Consider the following 22,464-nt stretch of genomic DNA (forward strand, 5'->3'; position numbering starts at 1 on the left):
GGTGTGTGTGTGTGGGGTGGGGTGGGGTGTGTCTGTGTGGGGCCCGAACCCACCATAGGTGGTTCGGGCTTGCTCGCTGCGCTTTCTCGTGTTACCGTGTCCCTGAAAATATTTTCACAAAGGGTGAGTCACCAACAAGAAAAATTTGGAAAGCTGTGCTCTACACCCTCCCTTCACATTTATGCATAGTTATTATTTATCCCTCACATCTTCCCTTGACTAAACCATAAAGCAAAAACACTTACCTGAGTCTTTTCCTTCTGTCCGAGGGACGGCGGCGGCCAAGGCACACCTAAGGGACTGAAGAATATAACAGAGACAATCAATCATTGTGATTTCCTGTAATACTAATAAAAAGTGCATACCAAGAAATTATTCAATGCAGTGTGCGCCTTATTGACCGACTCTTCTACAAAGGGGAGCTACATACTTTGCCTACAGGGAATGGGAGACAGAAACACAGAGACCAACAGACACACACATACGGGAAAGCATAGTAGGAAGACGCTATATACAGTTTTTATATGCTTGCATATGTACATTGTTAGGTCTCGCTATTATATCCCGCAGGGATTAATAGCGAGAGTATATAGTAGGCAAAACAAACTCTTGACGAAGCGCAGATTACGTCCAGTTCATGTGAACCAGTCGTGTGAGACGCGCGAGCACGTCAAACCCATCAGCCTCGCACCGCAATGGAATGCTGCCTCCCAAGCTGCTACCCCCCCCTTCAGACTTCAAAGCAATGCGCTCCCGCCCCGCACCCCCACAGCAATGCCAAGAGCTTGTTTGACAAAAGCAAACGGTGCCACTGGTTTCATTTATGCAGTCTGCATTAGGAAAACTTTGGTCGTGCAATCTATGTCCTAGTTGTGTTTAAAACACAAAACCGCAGTGGTGAGAGACAGTTTCTTTTTCTTGCCTTCTGCTCCCCTGATTGTACTCGTTTTTCTAGCCTCTGCCCCCCTGATTGTGCCCGTTCTCTTGCCTTCTGCTCCCCTGATTGCACTCATTTTTCTTGCCTTCTGCTCCCCTGATTGTGCCCATTCTCTTGCCTTCTGCTCCCCTAATTGTACTCGTTCTCTCGCCTTCAGCTCCCCTGATTGTGCCCATTCTCTTGCCTTCTGCTCCCCTGATTGCACTCGTTTGCTTGCCTTCTGCTCCCCTGATTGTGCCCGTTCTCGTGCCTTCTGCTCCCCAGATTGTACTCGTTCTTCTTGCCTCTGCTCCCCTGATTGCACTCCTTCTTCTTGCCTTCTGCTCCCCTGATTGCACTCGTTTTCTTGCCTTCTGCTCCCCTGATTGTGCCCGTTCTCTTGCCTTCTGCTCCCCTGATTGTACTCGTTCTCTTGCCTTCTACTCCCCTGATTGCACTAGTTTTTCTAGCCTTCTGCTCCCCTGATTGTGCCTGTTCTCTTGCCTTCTGCTCCCCTGATTGCACTCGTTTTTCTTGCCTTCTGCTCCCCTGATTGTGCCCGTTCCCTTGTCTTCTGCTCCCCTGATTGCACTCCTTTTTCTTGCCTTCTGCTCCCCTGATTGTGCCCATTCTCTTGTCTTCTGCTCCCCTGATTGCACTCCTTTTTCTTGCCTTCTGCTACCCTGATTGTGCCCGTTCTCTTGCCTTATGCTCCCCTGATTGCACTCGTTTTCTTGCCTTCTGCTACCCCGATTGTGCCTGTTCGCTTGCCTACGGCTCCCCTGATTGCACTCGTTTTTCTTGCCTTCTGCTCTCCTGATTGTGCCTGTTCTCTTGCCTTCTGCTCCCCTGATTGCACTCGTTTTTCTTGCCTTCTGCTCCGCTGATAGTGGCTGTTCACCCACACCCTCACCCTCACACCCCTCACCCTCACACCCCCACCCCTTCACACCACCACACCCACTCACCCTCACACACACCCTCACCTTCACACACCCCATCACCTTCACACACCCCATCACCCTCACACACCCCTCACCCTCACACACTCCCTCACCCTCACACACTCCCTCACCCTCACATACTCCCTCACCCTCACACCCTCACCACTCTACCACGCTACCGCCCTCACTCTACCGCCCTCACTCTACCACCATCTCGCCCTCACTCTACAACTCTACCGCCCTCACGCTACTGCCCTCACTCTACCGCCCTCACTCTACCACTCTACCGCCCTCACTCTGCCACTCTACCACACTCACTCTACCGCCCTCAATCTACCACTCTACTGCCCTCACTCTACCGCCCTCCCCCTACCACTCTACCGCCCTCACTCTACAGCCCTCACTCTACCACCCTCACTCTACTGCCCTCACTCTACCGCCCTCTCTACCACTCTACCGCCCTCTCTACCACTCTACCGCCCTCACTCTACTACTCTACCGCCCTCAATCTACCACTCTACCGCCCTCAATCTACCACTCTACCGCCCTCAATCTACCACTCTACCGCCCTCACTCTACCACTCTACTGCCCTCACTCTACCACTCTACCGCCCTCACTCTACCACTCTACCGCCCTCACTCTACCACTCTACCGCCCTTACTCTACCGCCCTCACTCTACCCCTCTACCGCCCTCACTCTACCACTCTACCGCCCTCACTCTACCACTCTACCGCCCTTACTCTACCGCCCTCACTCTACCCCTCTACCGCCCTCACTCTGCCACTCTACCACACTCACTCTACCGCCCTCAATCTACCACTCTACTGCCCTCACTCTACCGCCCTCCCCCTACCACTCTACCGCCCTCACTCTACCGCCCTCACTCTACCACCCTCACTCTACAGCCCTCACTCTACCACCCTCACTCTACTGCCCTCACTCTACCGCCCTCTCTACCACTCTACCGCCCTCACTCTACCACTCTACCGCCCTCAATCTACCACTCTACCGCCCTCAATCTACCACTCTACCGCCCTCAATCTACCACTCTACCGCCCTCAATCTACCACTCTACCGCCCTCACTCTACTACTCTACCGCCCTCAATCTACCACTCTACCGCCCTCAATCTACCACTCTACCGCCCTCAATCTACCACTCTACCGCCCTCAATCTACCACTCTACCGCCCTCAATCTACCACTCTACCGCCCTCAATCTACCACTCTACCGCCCTCAATCTACCACTCTACCGCCCTCATTCAACCACTCTACCGCCCTCACTCTACCGCCCTCACTCTACCACTCTACCGCCCTCACGCTACCGCCCTCACTCTACCACTCTACTGCCCTCACTCTACCACTCTACCGCCCTCACTCTACCACTCTACCGCCCTCACTCTACCACTCTACCGCCCTTACTCTACCGCCCTCACTCTACCCCTCTACCGCCCTCACTCTACCACTATACCGCCCTCACTCCACCGCCCTCACTCTACCTCTCCAAGTTCGATCAAGTCATGAGAGTCGACCGATGGGAAAAGGAAGTCTCATTCTGGTATTGGACCTTGATGGAGGCGGATGAAAACATTGAGATTGAAATCTCAAATTTATGTGCAAAGGAGCTTGGGGATGGATATTTGAAGCAAATGTTGCTGGACTCTGGTAAAACCCGCCTCGCTTAAACGTATTTATCTGTTTTCCACCCATAGAGTTTATTGGTCCCCAGCGAAGCTATCAAAGGTCACAGGTAATATCTACAACTTCCCAAGGTGTATGCTTCCATCAGCAGATGATCTGCATGTTTATGTTGTGTCCGAAGATCGCTTCTTACTGGACCTCGGTGTGTGATTTTCTTGGAGAAGTAATAGGTAAACAGATTAAGGTAAGCCCTTGTCTTGTTTTCTTTGGACTCAACCAAGAGGAAGATGTACAAATACATTCTGCTGTTCCCAAGTTTATTTTCTATGTGGTTTTGGTGGCGAGGCGGGAGATATGTAGGCTTTGGAAGTCTGAAAGTCCCCCATCTTTTTCTGAGTGCCTCAAAATTCTCATCTATACGAGCCAGTCTGATATGGCCTGTGACCCAAGGAGTCAGGATAAGATCTGGACAATGTTGGTAAATTGGAGAGATAACATCAGTGGGTCCAATGATTAAGCCAAACATGATGTGGGTCGTGGCCTCTCCTGTGTTGTGGTCCCCTTTTCGTAAAGGAGTTGGAAGTGGAACCAGCAGTATTCGTCTGCAGAGATGTACTCCGTCCCCTCCCGGACATTTGTGGGGTAAGATCAACCCTAGCAAGAGAGTTGGCAGGATGAGGACAAACAACAAAAATCCTGATCAGGTAGTCCAGCTTTCAGTGTAATACATATACCGATGGCCCCCACACGCTGATCAATTTCGATTTGTTATATGTTATGTTATCAGCATCTGTCTAACACCTTCTTCCTCCACTATTACACCAAAACGATTTCTTAATAATGCCACATGCCCATGAACGTCTGGCAGTGATGACACTAAAAAAGCACTTCATACAGTCTACAGTTTTCAAATATCTTTTATATTCATCGGCATTGAGTCAGATTTTGAACATATATGTTTGTCTTATGATATAAATTCCAATAGGGGAAATATGTGCCTCTTTTATTACGTGTGACTGACTCAAGTTGCTGCCTCCCTCCCACAAGTGATTTTCTACTTTAGAGTTTATAGCGTAATAGTGTTATTCTTGCCTTCCCAAGGTAGGGTTTATAGAAATATAAACTGGCAGAACACCAGTCAGCTCGGTATGACTGACTCAGCCTTTCTTCCATCTATGTTTCGTACAATGAGTATCAGGAAATTTGATGGTAACAGCACTCTTCATTAAAGAGAGACACGAGTGAAATTGACCGGACCTGCTTCAGAGGAGAAGAGAACCCTAACGAGGAGACCAACGAGGGTGAGCAGACCCCCCAAAGTCTACCTGTCTGCTGTCTGCAGTGTCCCCCTCCCGCCGCCGCGTTGGAGCAAGAACTGCGGCTGCCGAGCGGAGGGGGACTCTAAACTACACCCCCCAGCAGGCCTAGCGGCGCCAGCCGCCTTGTCATCGCGCCAGGCGGCGCATAAAGGAAGCGTCACCCCGGCTGAGCGGGTGACGCGCTGAAATTGACCGGACCTGCTTCAGAGGAGAAGAGAACCCTAACGAGGAGACCAACGAGGGTGAGCAGACCCCCCAAAGTCTACCTGTCTGCTGTCTGCAGTGTCCCCCTCCCGCCGCCGCGTTGGAGCAAGAACTGCGGCTGCCGAGCGGAGGGGGACTCTAAACTACACCCCCCAGCAGGCCTAGCGGCGCCAGCCGCCTTGTCATCGCGCCAGGCGGCGCATAAAGGAAGCGTCACCCCCGCATCGCGGGAGCGCGCGGGAGCGCCCGGGCAAAGGGCGGGCCCTCTGTGGCCCTCAGGGGCGCGAAGTGGCCGGGTCGGGCCACCCCCCTAAGCACCTCTGTCAGGACCCTTAAGCCATATCCACTATAATCCATTCACGGAGAACGGGGCATCATTCACTGTTTAAGGATGACCAAAACGCTAAAAACACCGATGGCTACAAGATCAACTAGCAGACTAAAAACAGTGAGTACACCTTTGCCCACTATAACCGCTATAGATAAAATGCTTCAAAAAACCATAAATGTTGTAGCGGATGCTATTCAGAACACTGAGAGGCGTCTCTCTTTGACACCAAATTTATGCTTCCCAGATTTGTCTACGCACACTACTAATGGCGACCAAAACATGGATGACTCTGCCTTATCGCAGGAGTCTCTACTGTTGCAATCATTCTCGGAATTACCAAGGTCACATGTCAAAGAAATAACGTCTAAATCTCTGCCCACTGAGTTAAAGGAGAATAGCTTGGACAATAGTCTTATGTTTTTAACTAACAGTGCAAATAATGACCAACAGGAAAAGGATACATCTTTAGTTTTGGATGCTCATCCTGAGGAGAGCGCTCTATCGGTCTCTGCCTTAATAGAATCACAAACTTTCAAAAAACCTAATCTTCTAAAGGGCAAACGGAAAAAGCGTAGAATTAAACCTCCTATGAGGAAAACCCATCTCCTCTCAGGCAAACACAAACGTACAATTAAAGACATGTGGCAGAAAACAAGCCTGGAGAAATCCACTGAATCGACACAAGGGAGGTCCTCATTAACTGCCCTACAGGACCATGATGCACTTGGAAACACTAAGATCAACACAGGTAGTTCTTTGGTCAACGAGGAAACAGGACACATAAATAAGAAGAGTAGTTCCAACATACCATCCATGAGAGTGATCGAAACTCTAATTAAATCACTCCTACAACCTATTAGTCATCAGATTGCTAATATTGAGAAGGCATTGAGTAAATTTGAGAGGGCTCAAAATGACATTTCATCCAGTATTCTTAGATCACTTAAAACACCTAATTCACCAACTACCTTTGTTCCAGCCTCTACAACTCTAAATGTAACAAACTCAAAAACTGTAAACAAACCATGTGATTCTTCAAAGAACACAGGAAAACCAAAAAAAACACAGCATCAGAGTCCCCCTACAACTGACCTGATGACAAGCTCTCAAATAGCTCATCCTACTGTTGCGACCACAACGATACCCATAGTCAACACGCTAAACACCCAAGTAGGTGAGGACGATGATGATAGTGAGTGGGCAACAGAGGGTCATTCACTTAATACAAACACAGGAATAATTGAGAATATAGGATATACGGCTCCTCCAAATGTTAACACCCAGACAAAAGTAACTGGAGCACAGCCACCCAGACTCACTACAACACGATCAGTATCATACATAAATTTACCACCACAGTCTAATCCCTACACAATAGTTATGATTGGGGTACCAAAAGCAGATGAAAATAGAGAGGAATCACGGGAGGAACTGAAGAACAAAGTAATGCAATGGCTAACTACACACAGGCCTCTTCCTCCCAATATAACAGGAACCATCCAACACGTTAAAAGAGTAGAGTGGGTGGGTACTCGTTTCAAATCCACAGAGGGGGACTGCATTGTGGTCACCTTCAAATACATAGGAGCGGCGAAATTTATTGCAGACTGGAGGAGCCCCGTGACAAACAGCCTGATCCGCACTAGGGGTCTAAGCTATTTCTATCCAGTTCGCTCAGATACCCAAAGGAATAAAAATAAATTTAATTACACTCAAGAAGGTCCTTTTATGTCCCAGCTAAACTGTCAACCCTGGTCGGACCCTGTCTTACCTTATCAAGGCATACCAGTGGGTCTAGAGCCGTACCCTTACGCTCACCCCTGGGTAAACAAAACGTACAATTACCAACCAACAGTAATTGCTGATAGACAAGGGCACAGTTTGCATCGAGCATATAATCACCCTAATTTACAGTATAATGACTATGGGTTCCCAACGGCCAATAGATATGATGCACTCTACAACCACGACCAACTGGACGAGGTTGATTGACTGCCATCTGACCCGCCCCGTGTTTCATGCCCTGTTAGGCTAGATAACTTTGTAGAATGTAAGGCCAATTTATTAACAACCTCGATCACCCCTGAGGTCAGCTTAGCTAATATTCCTAATATGACGAGATCTAGTTATTTAGCTAGCCCCCCAGTAGTTCATAATCCTGCCCCTCCGTTATCTGAAGTATGTAGTCTCCCTATCTCTACAGCCTCTCAATACTCATCTACCCTCACATATCTTAGGTTGAACTCAGTAATAAATGTTAACTCACAATCGCATCATTCCACTAACGCAATCCCTGCATTAACTTCAGATCATAATGATTCCAACCTAATCAAAATACTGTCATGGAACATTGCAGGGCTGGCCTCTAAAATTAATGACCCGATGTGGGTATCCTTTGTCAAGAAGTTTACCATCCTATGTTTTCAGGAAACCTGGCTAGTAGAGAGTAATATCTTTATTGAGGGATTTCATAGCTTCTTTGTTCATGCATCACCATCGCCTAGTGGTAGGGCAAAGGGGGGTTTAGCAATATTTATTAGTCTGTCTCTTATATTAGAGATTAACTGTGTGCAGCTGGATAGCAGGAACATCCAGATTCTGGTCCTCAGAAAGGGGAAGAAAGGAATAACCTTGGTCAACTTCTACAATTCTGTTTCTATTCCGAGTGAATGTAACATCGACTCTCTTTTAAACCACCTAAGTGATAATCGGAAAAAATTGACCCAGGATAAAATACTCCTTGGTGACTTCAACACGCACATTTGCGGAAACCCTCTTAAAACATCTCTGGGCTCCTTGGGTTGTGGACTTGAAATAGGTCCTCACTTTACTCACTGCCATCGCGGAACAAAACTGAATACCTTAATGGACACCATGAATCTGACTATGGCATTATCCTTGAAAGACGACTCTTTTACCTTCAAAAATTCCACCTATAAAGGATCTGAGTCAGGTTCTTTCATAGATCACATCCTTCTTTCAACTGGTGTGGTCCCACAGGTTCTAAACTTTGACGTCCTTGAAAGTATTCACAGTGACCACAACCCTTTATACCTTGAGTTACAACGCGGCCCCTTTGTACTCCGAAAAAACATCAAGGATCCAGGGGTACTTAAGCCGGTCAACAATAACCGCCGCTTGAAGTGGAATCTGATAAACAGTGACAAAATGTATGAGACTGTTGTTATGCACTGTGAAACCGAACTCAAGCTTTGTGCCTCAAATTCCGCTCCTCCGGAATCCATCTTATCTGCCTTTGCAGTGGTGTCGAAAAGGATTGATCAATTGCTGACCGTACCTGTTAAGGGAACAACTGTCCAATACCCTTGATGGTTTGATCATGCCTGTTCCTTAGCTAATCGAAAACTAAAAGCTGCCCTCAAGAACAAGCCAAGAGACTCTGTACTCATTAAGACCCTCCGTGCGGAATATAAAAACGCCCTTGCATCTTGTAAAAAGTCTATAAAAACTAAAACTTGGGAGTCTCTGCTTGATCCTTCAACCTTGGGCAACAGCTCGAAGTTCTGGAGTATAATCAATAAACCACTCTTTGATGACCCGAATGTAGAGTGCCTTGGAACAGTCATACCCGAGAATGACTGGATTTCCCATTTCAGCACCATTTTTAAGAGTGACGCTCCACAGACTTTGCAACCACTTCATCTTCCCGAAAGTACTCCTTTACAATTTACCACCCAAGAAGTTGAATTAGGGATTTATGGTCTTTCTAGTAATAAAGCTCCGGGCCCAGACGGTCTCCCACCGGACTTATTCAAATATAACATCTTTTTTTGGGCCCCAATTCTCACAGCTGTCATTAACGCTGGGGCTATAGTGGGTGCTCCTAAGTCCTGGGGAGCATCTACCATCATCCCTGTATATAAAAAGGGTGACAGAACAAAAGCGGCCTGTTACAGACCAATCTCCCTGATAAATTCAGTTGCAAAGGTAGTGGGGGGGATCCTTCTAAACCGGTTGAACGCGTGGGCCAAACATAACAATATAATGACCCCCGTCCAGTATGGATTCAGACCAGGACATGCTACAACCACTCAATGTCTGAATCTATATTTAATCAGTGGCAAATACACTCAAGCCAGAGAAGGAACATTATACATGGCCTTCATGGACCTTTCCTCGGCCTTTGATTGTGTCGACAGGAGTAAACTCTGGGAAGTATTGCAGGACATGGGTGTTGAAAATAATTTGATCAATTTTTTGGCTGACCTCCACAACGACACTCGTGCCAATGTCCGTTACACAAAAGATCTGAAAGTAACGAGAGACTTTAAAATCAACCGGGGGGTTAGGCAGGGCTGTATTTTAGCACCTTTTCTTTTTAACTTATATATAAATGGACTCGAAGAACACCTTTTAAAAACTGACACGGATTATCCTCGTATTGGGAAAAAGGGCGTGCCGGTCCTGCTTTACGCGGACGATGCCGTTCTTATATCCAGAACTGCACTCGGACTGCAAAAGCTACTGGATTCCTTTCTTCAATTTATGACCTCACGTGACCTGAATATCAACAACTCTAAATCTTTTACTATGACGGTAGGCTCAGCTCCAAAAAAACGCTACCCCTTCTCAGTTAACGGGGAGAACATTCCATCAACAAAAACCTTTTCTTACCTAGGAGTGCTGTTTGATCACAAACTCACTTGGGGCCCTGCCATAATTAAAAAGAAAGGTGAAATCCTAAGGACCAACACTGGAATAATGGATTTTGCACGTAAAATGGGTAATACTCCAGTGTCCGCCGTATTGAAGCTTTATCAAGCAAAAAGCGTTGCGGTTGCCTGTTACGGAAGTGAACTATGGGGCTTCTTACCAGCTGACGCCCTTGTAACTCTTGAAAATAACTTCCTGAAACAGGTCCTGAGTCTACCAAAATGCACCGCTAATTTCTCCGTTCATGAGGAATTAGGCATATCGTACCTAGGAGATAAAATTGCTGTAAGTCCTCTGCTCTGTTGGTTGAACTGTTGGCTCAATATCTCAATACCACTGACCCATAATATTCTCGCCGAAGCCCTTACTTGGGAAGGGCAATTCAAGATACCCTGGCTGAAATACATCAGAAATCGTTGTAAAGATCTGGGCAGGTTGGACCTTTACCTAACTCCTCAGCATATTACTAAGAAAGATGTTAACTCTGTAAAGGATATCTTTCTATTAAACCGACATCTTGATAGGGAAGTAACTGAGTTGAAGAAGGCCAGCGTAAGGAGCCATATTTTAACTAAGACTTGTGTGCGCTCTGAACCATATCTATCCTGGAATATATCTAGACATGAGCGCTTCCTGCTGAGCAGATTCCGCTTTGGTATTTACCATCTGTTGTTAGCTGTACCGAGTGGAGCCCATAGAGGTCAAGTGTTGCCACCTTGCGGCTGCGACAATAAGTCTCCGCAAGACTTGGCTCACTTTTTATTCCTGTGCACTTTTTATTCGAGACCACGAAGTATGTTTTTAAAACCTTTGCTTAAAAAGTTGAATTTTGTGCAAATTAAGCCAGCACTTTTATATCTCCAAATGTTGCACGGCGAGAGCACTTTCTTTACTTGTAAGTTTTTAAAAACAGCCCTGAAGTTCAGACTAAGCATGGAAGGTTGAGCCCAAGATGAACTGTATTATACAAGCAACTATGTCCTAAATAAGTATATTCATATTGGACTACAGCATCTTTTATCTTTTTGTGATTGCCCTTTTCTATATGTCTGTTGCAATTTTTATTAATGAATTGTTTGTAAACTTATTTTATGTGCTTTTATGACTGCACTTGTTGACAGTCGAATAAAGATAATTTTGATTTGATTTGACACGAGTGAGTGAGTGGTTGATTGTATTATTTAGTGTAGAGAACAAAAGCTATGCTCATATCTAGCTTTTATCCTAGGATATTGTTTGATAAATGTTGTCAGTAGCTTGCCTAGTTTGCATGTTGTGCGTCAGCCTGTGTTGGCTCTTCTAGTGCTTGTCACTCCCCTGGAGTAAAGCCTCTTTACCATCCTTCAGATTGGATGACGTGTATACTACACTGTTCACTATTAGGAACTACCTTTGACTTTTGGATGAGCATTCCATTGGAGTACATTTGTTTTGGGTTTATGGGTTAACGGGTTTTTATCACTAATCCCTAAATTTCGCTGAAAATACCCATGAGTCCAAGTATTGTTCATAGTGTTGCTTTAACCAGTAGCGTGATCAGTTGTGCTTGGATGCTTTTCTTTATGTCTGTTTCACTCGAAAAGATATGTTTCTTTTCTTTTATTCCACATTATGCTAGTCTCCCTATAAGCTTCCTGGTACTTCTTGGTTTTTCCTCCATGTAGAGAAATGAACATTTGCTGAGAATAGACACTTTCATAATACCACAAATATCTCCGTTTTATTTCTTTCCTTCTAGTCAAGTCTTCCATCACACGAACTGCACTTTTATGTTCCTGTGTGTGTCCACAAATGGGTCAGTATTATTGTTGATGTGTTTAGGGTCTTGCCAGATTCTCTGCATCTCTTGGATTATTTCCATGTGTGTTCAATGAAGGTGTGTTTTTGCTTATGGCTGTGTAGAACTGATGAGCGACTAAAGCCTTTCCTGCATTCAATGCACTTATGGCTTTCCTCCGTGTGTGTCCTCTGATGCATCCTTAGGTTTTAGCAGTTACTAAAACTACTTCCGCATTTACTGCAATGGTATGGTATTGCCCGTGTGTGTTCTCTGATGACTCTGCAGGATTGATAGCCGACTAAAGCTTTTCACACATTCACTGCACTGGAAAGGCTTTTCCCCTGTGTGATTTTGCTGATGAATCCTTAATGCGGAAGAGTCATGAAAACTACTTCCACATTCATTACAATGGTATGTTTTTTCCCCAGTGTGTGTTTGCTGATGCCTTTTTAAGACTGATGATTGACTAGCTGCACTTAAAGGGTTTTTCCTCTGTATGTGTTCGCTGATGTTTTTGTAGATATGATTACTGCACATTGGAGGTAAGTCTTTGCATATGGGAGCACAACAGTGGGATATGGGAGCGGGGCAGCCATGATCAAATGCCCACCACTTTCGAAGATCATATCAGCACCATAATACAGGTGGAAATTAAAACAGACATTTGTTTAACTTGTATCTTCATAATAATGATGCAGTTATTATAGAATGTTAGTGATGTCAATTCTTGTGATGTCCTAAGGATTAAGGTTATATGACTTCACCTCCTGGAAAGACTCAGGATTAAAGGTCATATGATATAACTTCCTCTGATTCTCAACACCCGCTCTGCCCGCAAACACGCTGTTGAACTCTGAGACCTACTCGACTCAACCACCCCAGACGTCACCTTCCTGACGGAGACCTAGCTGAACCCCTCCTCGGCACCCGACATCGCCATAGCCATCCCGGAAGGCTACAAGATCACCAGCAGGGACCGCACCAACAGCGTAGGAGGAGGAATCGCCCAACACCGACGAAGCCCTCAGCACCACCGAACACTTCCACTTCCAGAGCCACACCGACCCCAACACCACTCTCAGAGGAACCCTCGTCTATAAACCCGAGTAAGTAGTGCGCTTTACAAATGCTATGATTCATTAAGGTCAAAGGCTGTGTGATGTCACTTCTGATACCCCTGGCATTTTGGTGAATCGATGTCCATGCAAAACCTAACAGGGACCAGAAAAAAGTTACAGACAGGAGAAAGTCAGCCGCACAAGATAGTAAAACACTGGAAAATGAAGGGATAAAAAACCTTTGATAGTAAAGTTGAAGAAAAGCAAATAGTATAAATGTACAAGGCCATACTTTTACTAGTGGGAATAGTTACAAGTTGGAAATAATAATAAACATGATTTACTGGGGTCGGCAGAACCATCTGCCAAGGCTGCAGAGCTGGTGATGGGAGTCGACCTGGTTGTGGTTCTCTTCAAACGTTCCGCGGCGCTGGTGGTGGTGGCAGCTGCTTATGAAGGTGCCCTCTTGCCCTTGGGTGCTTATGAAAGGAATAAAGATAAAAAGAACAATGATTGGCGGTACTCTCTTTACAAACAAACAGTTTGACAGACACAGTATTGATTATTTTAAATCAGATAACCTATTCCTAGATTCCTAATCTAAATTTACATTTTGAACTATTAATTCATTTCCATGAATGATCTTTGCTTCTCCAACCTCTTTTGATGGGCCAAGTTGGTCTCCCTTTGCATAGTACAGTACGTACATCAGGGTGATTGAGACTGAATGAGCTACATAAAGCCACAAGGAAGAACGCTAAGACCCCTGGTATACTACTATCATAATAGTAGTAGTATCCCTTGAATGTTCCCAAGCAAACACCTGGCTGGCTAACACTGGAACAGAATCCTGGCAGTATCAATCACTCTCTGATGCAAAAAGTGCATTTATGTGAGTGAGGCACACTAAATCTCCATAGCTGCCAAGGTTTCAGATTGCTTAAGTGTGGCATTTTCATAGTTTCAGTGTACTTATGAATGACTTTCAACGACCGAATGTGTGACACTTTGAGTGACACTTTCTATCAAAATCAAGTTATGAAGATGGAAAGGTACTTACCTCTCTCATGTGTGTTTCATTTGTTTTATAGAGCTGCTCATAACAGTGTAGAGTGTCAGAGATCGATACATCACACACACGTTATACAGAGGCAATGAATCATATCTGTGTAAATGTAGTCTATAGGAAATGTTACATATGACGGTGAGGATTGCAAGTTGTAGGAATCACGTCATAGATATCAGTATGCAGTATATTTTAAGAATGTATGGTCTGGAGAAGCATAAACTCAGGATTTAAAACATACCACAGTGATTGGCATAAGTCAAAAGAATGCTCATCTACGCAAACTAATCCTTTTTAGCAGCATTAGGATAATGAAAGACTGGGGGAGAAAAGAATGTTCTAACCTATACACACAGTTTGAATGCAGGTTCTTGAAGACAGTTCATACCTAACTGTGCCATTTTAGGATTGTAACTAATGAAATGCAAGTAACAAAAGGACCTCTGCGACAAGCTGTAACTCATTGAGCTAGCCACATAAAATGCCGTTAAGTGGTCTGCATAGTACACGTCCCTTGCCGTAGTCACATTAACCCTTTCCGCTACTTCATGATGAGAAAAAACAAGCACTAGACAAAATGCCTCTCTCTCTCCAGCAGGAACATTATTCACAGAAGGCATCTTTACATTTTTATTGTTGCCTGAGAACTCTTGGACACACAAGGAATTCGTCAGCAGGTGGTTTTAAACCCATGTTATTTCTGAATATACAGCACCTGACCCTCCACTCTCCCAGCTCAGGTCTAGGTGCTGTAGTGCACCAAACATTGCACGAATAGCAAAAGGATCTCTATGACAAAACCAGTAACTCATTGCTATAATCCTCATAAAATACAGTCATTTCTGTGATAAAAGTGTGGTACGCATTCTTTGGAGCTGGATAATTTACAATCCGAGCTACTACTCAACAAAAGTCCAATCTCTCCGCAGAAACATTAGTATCACCAGCCGCATTATTTAATGTACATGTGTGTCTCAATTCCGATGGGGAGCAGCAATTCCTGAATACATACAACAGTTGCAATCAATGTATTTCACATTTCTTGCAGATATTCTAGTTTCGTTCCCAGACCCAATGGATTTGACACAGTAACAAATTAAAAGCCTCGTAATTGAAAGAGCGCTGCCCGAATCCAAACCTGTGGCTTTAATCTTTGGTGAATGACCTACCACTTCCACACACAAAAGTAGACTACTACTTTCTATGAGAAAAGCTGGGATGATTTTATCCTGGATGGATTATGGCACTCTCAGGTCTTTCGGCAATATTGGGTTACTGGAGATTATTTGTTTTAGTGGGTGCTTAGGGAGGGGCAATCATCCAAAATCCCCTAAAATAGATCCGCAGATCTCAAACGTACATGTAAAACCCTATCACACCAAAGTACAGATTTTTTCAAGTTAAATTACTTTCAAGTTACAGAATGAGCACAATAGTTAGACAAGATGCTTTTAATATTAGTATCTTGCTCAGAATCCAGCCAACACGTGTTTCGTTGTATGGGGAAGGGCCCACGACTTCCTCAGGGCTGGGAAAGAAAAACAGAAAACATCATGTAATCCCGCAATTCCTCGGGCATTGTAACATTAAAATCACTTTAGCAGAATCCATGCTATGACATTTCGAAAGTTGTGATACAACATCACAAATCCCACCAGCACTTGGAGGTAGTAGATGGGGGAAAAAGGGTGAGGGACAGGAAGAGACAAAAGCCCCCAATATCCTGGGATAAAGGGTTAAAGGTTGAAGTATAAGCAACAGATCAAGAACATCACAAAGAAAAACCATGGTGCTCATGGTGGAAAGTGTAGGAAGGGTCAAGCGCATTACTATACTTAATAATATACGTCAGTGAGAATACACTCATCTGTGTCCTCTCCCAAACACACACTGAGCAGAAAAGCTCAGGCCTACCTAGTAAAGTACAACTTCTCTTTGTATGCCTAAAGAGGGTAGCCAGATGTGACCATATTTAGTAACTGCTCATTATCCCAAGATTGTGAATTTATTTAGTACCAGGAGGTAAGAAACATACCTTCTGGCTGGTTATAGTTCCGACCCGGCCTAAGATCGGCTGGGTAATAAACGTAATCTTGAACGTCAATCTTGTTAAATTATCTGTACAAAGATGATGGGTACTATCATTATCATACAAGTGTAAATTTAGCCCTTGCATCATACTTATATAGCATCTATTATGTGAGTATATGGTAAGTGCTCATATCCGGTGAAATACATCAACTTCTAGTGTTGGGGTTTGTGGCTTTAATTACGTGCTCGGCAATCATTAGTCTACAGAGGGTTTTTATTTATACCGTGTGTATTGATTAGAAGCAGAAATGAGGCTTACCCCAAAATCAGTGCACGATATGTGTGCGCGCTGTAAAGATCCTTCTATTTTCAAAAAGCACGGTTTGGTATTATAGTCCGTGCTTGGATGCTACAAGGCAAATACAAAGGACAAATGTGGACTACCATTAGTATCCGAGCAAACATCCATATCTAGGAAGAAAAAGGGCGCGTGGTGCGAGTTAACTCTAACCGGCGTCACTTCTAACCTGTATGCGGCATCCTCCGTGATCCTCACTCGTCACCTGGCAACTCAGTATGGTCGAGAGTTCAGAGCCGGATGCCAGAAGCACTGTAAAAGAGTGCCAACCGTGCAATAGCTAGACCGTTTCGCCCGATTTGACGGGTGAAAAAGCTTTTATTGTTCGATTATTTAAAATCATTACAATATGCTGACAATATAAAAATAGTTATCTAAAAAACGACATAAGTTATATTCCCTAATTTTTTTTTTACTCCAGTCAGTTCAACATAAAACCTTCAGTAAAATGTCATATTCTAGCTATGCAGTTTAAAAACAAGGTGCATTAATTATTATTATTTTTTTTTTTAAATGGGAGATATGACACCTCTCCCCCTCTCCGATTCGACGGTTTAGTAAACTCCGCCATATTGGATGAGTATGTGTGCCCAAACCTGGTATGATAACCGGAAACACCCAGCTTTCAGTCCGGGGCCCCATATAATCGGTGCAAGTGTATTATAGTTAAGAGAAAGAGTAACTCGATACAGTAATTATTAGTCCACTTAATAGTCTGTTCGGCCGTGTCGACAAACACACATTCGTGCCCTCCGAATATGTAGTGCTTAAATGACACTAATTGTACGCAGGTACAGGCACAGATCCAGCCCAAATCTTAGTATCATCATCCTAATGGCACTGCAGGAGTATCTGGTGTGTGACAAATGCGGCATCTTGCAGGGGGCTTTGGTTTCCTCAGAAAACAAAATCTGCAAAACCATGAAATGACTGACCCTCTTATGATCCCTCGGAGGTTCTGTACAAGGAGTGACCGATGACTGACCCTCTTATGGTCCCTCGGAGGGTGTGTACAAGGAGTGACCGGTGACTGACCCTCTTATGATCCCTCGGAGGGTGTGTACAAGGAGTGACCGGTGACTGACCCTCTTATGATCCCTCGGAGGGTGTGTACAAGGAGTGACCGGTGACTGACCCTCTTATGGTCCCTCGGAGGGTGTGTACAAGGAGTGACCGGTGACTGACCCTCTTATGATCCCTCGGAGGGTGTGTACAAGGAGTGACCGGTGACTGACCCTCTTATGATCCCTCGGAGGGTCTGTACAAGGAGTGACCGGTGACTGACCCTCTTATGATCCCTCGGAGGGTCTGTACAAGTGGTGACCGGTGACTGACCCTCTTATGATCCCTCGGAGGGTCTGTACAAGGAGTGACCGGTGACTGACCCTCTTATGATCCCTCGGAGGGTCTGTACAAGGAGTGACCGGTGACTGACCCTCTTATGATCCCTCGGAGGGTCTGTACAAGGAGTGACTGGTGACTGACCCTCTTATGATCCCTCGGAGGGTCTGTACAAGGAGTGACCGGTGACTGACCCTCTTATGATCCCTCGGAGGGTCTGTACAAGGAGTGACCGGTGACTGACCCTCTTATGACCCCTCGGAGGGTCTGTACAAGGAGTGACCGGTGACTGACCCTCTTATGATCCCTCGGAGGGTCTTTACAAGGAGTGACCGGTGACTGACCCTCTTATGATCCCTCGGAGGGTCTTTACAAGGAGTGACCGGTGACTGACCCTCTTATGATCCCTCGGAGGGTCTGTACAAGGAGTGACCGGTGACTGACCCTCTTATGATCCCTCGGAGGGTCTTTACAAGGAGTGACCGGTGACTGACTCGGCTTCTTCAATACTTCAATGCTCCCCCCGCCCGTCCCATGACCACACTGGGGGCTCCAACCTCCTCCCAGCCCCAGCGGCCGTTGAAATGTCCCAGATACAAACAACGCACCCTAGAAGCCGGGATGCTGCAGACAGGTCTATAAAAGAGTCTCACGCGCCGTGCAACTGCGCATGCGCGGAGAACAGACACTGTCTCCTGCACGCGCAAAGATGACAGTGCCAATGCACCTTAGAAACGGGGATTGCTGCAGCCACGCAGTCTCACGCGCCGTGCAACTGCGCATGCGCAGAAAACAGACACCGTCTCCATCACGCGCAAAGAGTCCAGTACCAATGGAGCTTGGAAACTGTCATTAGAGTGCCTCACCTCTCCTTGTGCACCGCTCAGTGGGGGCTGCAGGGCCGGGGGGAGAGGTGGGGCAGGCTGGGGGCCCGGCTGCCTGTGAGGAGAGGGGTCCGGTGTGTTATTGCCCCCGGAGTGACGCGCAATCTCACGCCGAGCCACGAGCGCGAACAAAACATTGCGTCTCAGGGCTGCGCACGCGCAGGACCGCGCGACACGGCTGCGCGTGTGCGGAGCGAAGTCACTACTTCCTATGGCCGAGTTAGGACCTTGCTCGGAGTGCAGCCTGTAAACTGCCCTGGACAGCGAACGCAGTGGCGGGAAGAAGTGTCTGTCCTCAGCGCATGCGCAGTTAACCCCACGCCCATCGTTCAGTCCTGGCCTCAGGCTCAACAGGAGGAGGCCCGACCCCAGCAGAGACCACAGGACCCGAATGAAACCCCAGGTGAGGCCCAGAGATACAAAGCCTGTCTGCTGCTGGAGGGTCTCGAGCCTGCTGTAAGGGGTTCATCTGTTGTTGTTGTTGTTGCATCCATCGATGATTATTTTGTCTCAACAATGCTCATTGGCCCTCACTGCTGGAGTTGGGTCTCTTTTGAAGGCCTCAGCAAACGGTGACATTTGTGTCACCTGAAAAGTCTGTGTGAGAAGATCGACTTGAAAGAACGCACTCCCAGGCAGCACCGACTGCGCCTCATTGCACCTGGGCCTGCACAGCATCATCTGATTAGGATAAAACTCCCCCAAATATGACTCAACCTCACTAGGGCCTCAGTGACCAGGCAGCACCGATGCGCCTCATTGCACCTGGGCTGGGCCTGCACAGCATCATCTGATGAGGCTAAAACTCCCCCAACTATGTCTCAACCTCACTAGGGCCTCAGTAACCAGGCAGCACCGACTGCGCCTCATTGTACCTTGGCCGCACAGCATCATCTGATGAGGCTAAAACTCCCCCAACTATGTCTCAACCTCACTAGGGCCTCAGTAACCAGGCAGCACCGACTGCGCCTCATTGCACCTGGGCTGGGCCTGCACAGCATCATCTGATGAGGCTAAAACTCTCCCAAATATGACTCAACCTCACTAGGGCCTCAGTGACCAGGCAGCGGTCAGCCAATGCCCATCAGGTAAACAAGCATTGGCATCGCCAGTAGGTCTCGCCTCTGGGACCTTATAAGTGTTTAGTTATCCAGCACAATATCCTTGGTGCAACAGCATTAACTGTTGCATGGCTAAACATATATAAGGTCCCAAAGGTGAAACCTATTGGCTATGCCAATGCTTGTTTTTATTGGTTCCTGTTTGTGCCTTTTAGAGATGCAAGCTTCTGTTTCGTCCTCGTGTCTAACTACTTCCGCCTTTTGTTGATCTAGGTCACGGGTACTCACAAACATTTTCCCGGGGGCCACAAAGTTTGGTCTGTGATGTGACCGAGGGCCGCATTGATGCCAGCGGGGTGTAAAGTCTGGGATGGGGAAACAAAGCATGGATATCTAGTGGCTGCCTTTAAGAAGGAAGGTGTTCCTAAAGTTAAAGGCCTAGTCACTTCCTTTTCCTAACTGCAATTAACCTTTAAATAAGTGTTTGCTGTATATGTACGTTTCTTTTTCATGTTAGTTCTGAGTCAAGTAAACTTCAGTCCAGTGCTGCTGCTCACCAGGGATCCGCATTTAAAGACCTGGAGGGCTTTATGCGCCCCCTGGGCCGTACTTTGAGTATCACTGATCTAGATCCTCCGGGCGACCACCCCAGCTACATGTGTATTTCCATGTTCTTCAAAAGGGGGTCGGGGTTGAGCCGGGGCCGCTGTATCTCCTTTGCTCTCGGTTGTCCCATGGAAGTAAAACCTTCACATTCTGCTAATCCTTTTCTTATTTTCCAGAAGTGTCAGAGCAGACAGGCTTGCTGAGTTATTCTTGGTTACTGAGCGAGTCTGTTACATTTTTGCAACATTTCTTCAGCAAGTCTGTTTATTCCTAATGTATGGTGACAAGAGGCTCAGATCAGACTCTTACTGTTTCTCTTGCTAAGCCATAGCGCGTCCATTGGGGGGAGTGGGAGGGATAGAGCTGGGGCTGCCCTTCAAGATGCTCACACCCTGCACAGCTCAAGATGCTGCCATGTCTTAACAAGAGAAACAGGAAGAATCAGAGAAACTGACACAGGTCAGACACAGGGTACCAGAGAGTACTAACTGAGAACTTGCTTGTTTGCGCAGTCTTTTTAAGCCAGAGTATTTTGAATGATTAAATGTATCGCTTTTAAAATTACTGTGAACGTTTCTAAGACAATCACATTTTAAATGTAAAGCTTTTCGATACAAATGTTTTTTTAAAACTGAAATTGAATTGAATGCTCACTCACTGTGGGGAAGCCTGACTTACTTACGTTGAACAGTAGAACGGGAGCTGGGCGGGGCAGGACCAGTGAGCACAGCTGAGAGGACTCGCCCTCGTGGGGAGTGAGGGACAAGTCAGCGCTCTAGTAGTTAAGCAAAAGCCTACTTATGCTGACCGCAGCACCGACACGCAGCGGCACGCTGCGGGCATGCCTTAGGCAAGACCGTCCGCGTCCGGACATGGTCAAGGGCAAGGAACCATGCGGTATTCGTCCCAGAAAGGAAAGCGGTAAGCTCATCACATATGATAGAGCAGTATTACTCTCATTGAGATACTCGGGTAGAGCCCATTGTGAGATGACTCTAGCGCCAACAAGCTCGATAGGGAAGAAGATGTCACGCCCTCTCTGCCGGACTAAGTTTAACTCAGGCAAGATTGAAGGGCCGCTACAACTAGATAGGCCCACAAGGAATGAGATATGGGACTTATTAACAGTAGATCCTTGCCAGCACACACCACAGAAATCATAATGCTAATAGAGAATGGAGAACTTGACATTCTCTTCGTTACTGAAACGTGGTTGAAAGACTGGTCCGCCCCATACCTAATCCAAGGACTAACCCCAGATTTCCTTATCCAAAGACAAGATAGGATGGGAAAAACGGGAGGCGGGGTAGCAATCATTTACAAAAACGACTATGAATGCATGATATCGTCCATTACCACCACCAACAGTGAAACTGTACAATTCAGCCTAAAACATCGGCTACTAACTTGTTTTCAGGCATATTGCTCTATAGACCCCCAGGACCCCCCACTACATTCCTAAAGGAATTTCCCAGCGTAATAGCAGACATGGTGGCCAGCAAGAGCTCCATTACATTATTGGGGGACTTTAACTTCCATCTGGATGAACCAGATAATACCTCAGCAGTTAGATTAATTCATGACATGGAGGCCATGCAACTGAAACAACTGATAAACACAAGTACCCATGTGAAGGGTACCATACAGGATGCCATTTTTAGGTCTCGTTTACGCAGCGCGCATGCGCTGCATAGGAGGACCTTTAGCCGTCGTTCTGCTTTTTTTGGAAGCACATACTCGTGCTTGTGGTGGTATCCGCCTTGCGGGAGCAAGGAGGGGCGCGCCACAAGCATGAGTGTGTGCTTCCGAAAAGAGTTGACTGCAAGCGCACGCACGCTGACATTCTAACGTGCCGCAAGTGCACGCAGGCATTACTTGCATCTTCAAATGGCACTTGCTTTAACAAATCTCATCAAAGATTGCTCCTACCACTGATGCACGCACATCTACAGGGAGAATATTTGAATGTGCTTTACTTAAACAGAACCTGTTCATTCAACGATGGCTCCATGGATTATTTTTTTAAAAACTTTATTTATCAAGTTTTACAGGTTACATCTCCACACAGTAAATCCAATCAGGTACAATCTTACATTGGAAGTGTTCTCGTCATAAAGAGATAAAGAAAAAAGAAAGGAGACATCACAGCAATATTATCAAGCAGTCAGTTGCATAATAGGTATGAGGGTAGTGTGGTCCCCAACTGTCCCTGGTGTAGTCACCATGTCGTTGCCTGCCGCATAGGGTGTA

General features: G+C 46.2%; 2 protein-coding genes across 2 annotated transcripts in view; one reads left to right on the forward strand and one right to left on the reverse strand.

The window, feature by feature from the left end:
- Positions 1–18,576, reverse strand: part of LOC144805454 (uncharacterized) — a 66,578-nt gene extending 48,002 nt beyond the window's left edge. Inside the window, exons 1-3 of the mRNA XM_078672004.1 lie at positions 18,530–18,576; positions 13,212–13,346; positions 246–300 (exon numbers count right to left, since the gene is read on the reverse strand). The gene's annotated coding sequence lies outside the window, so the exon portion shown is untranslated. The remainder of the gene's footprint in view (positions 1–245; positions 301–13,211; positions 13,347–18,529) is intronic.
- A 144-nt stretch (positions 18,577–18,720) lies between these two features.
- The window catches only part of LOC144805448 (uncharacterized), a 502,220-nt gene continuing 498,476 nt past the window's right edge, over positions 18,721–22,464 (forward strand). Inside the window, exon 1 of the transcript XR_013605518.1 lies at positions 18,721–18,950. The gene's annotated coding sequence lies outside the window, so the exon portion shown is untranslated. The remainder of the gene's footprint in view (positions 18,951–22,464) is intronic.

This window comes from Lissotriton helveticus, assembly GCF_964261635.1.
Source record: "Lissotriton helveticus chromosome 1_1 unlocalized genomic scaffold, aLisHel1.1 SUPER_1_unloc_10, whole genome shotgun sequence".
Taxonomy (NCBI): domain Eukaryota; kingdom Metazoa; phylum Chordata; class Amphibia; order Caudata; family Salamandridae; genus Lissotriton; species Lissotriton helveticus.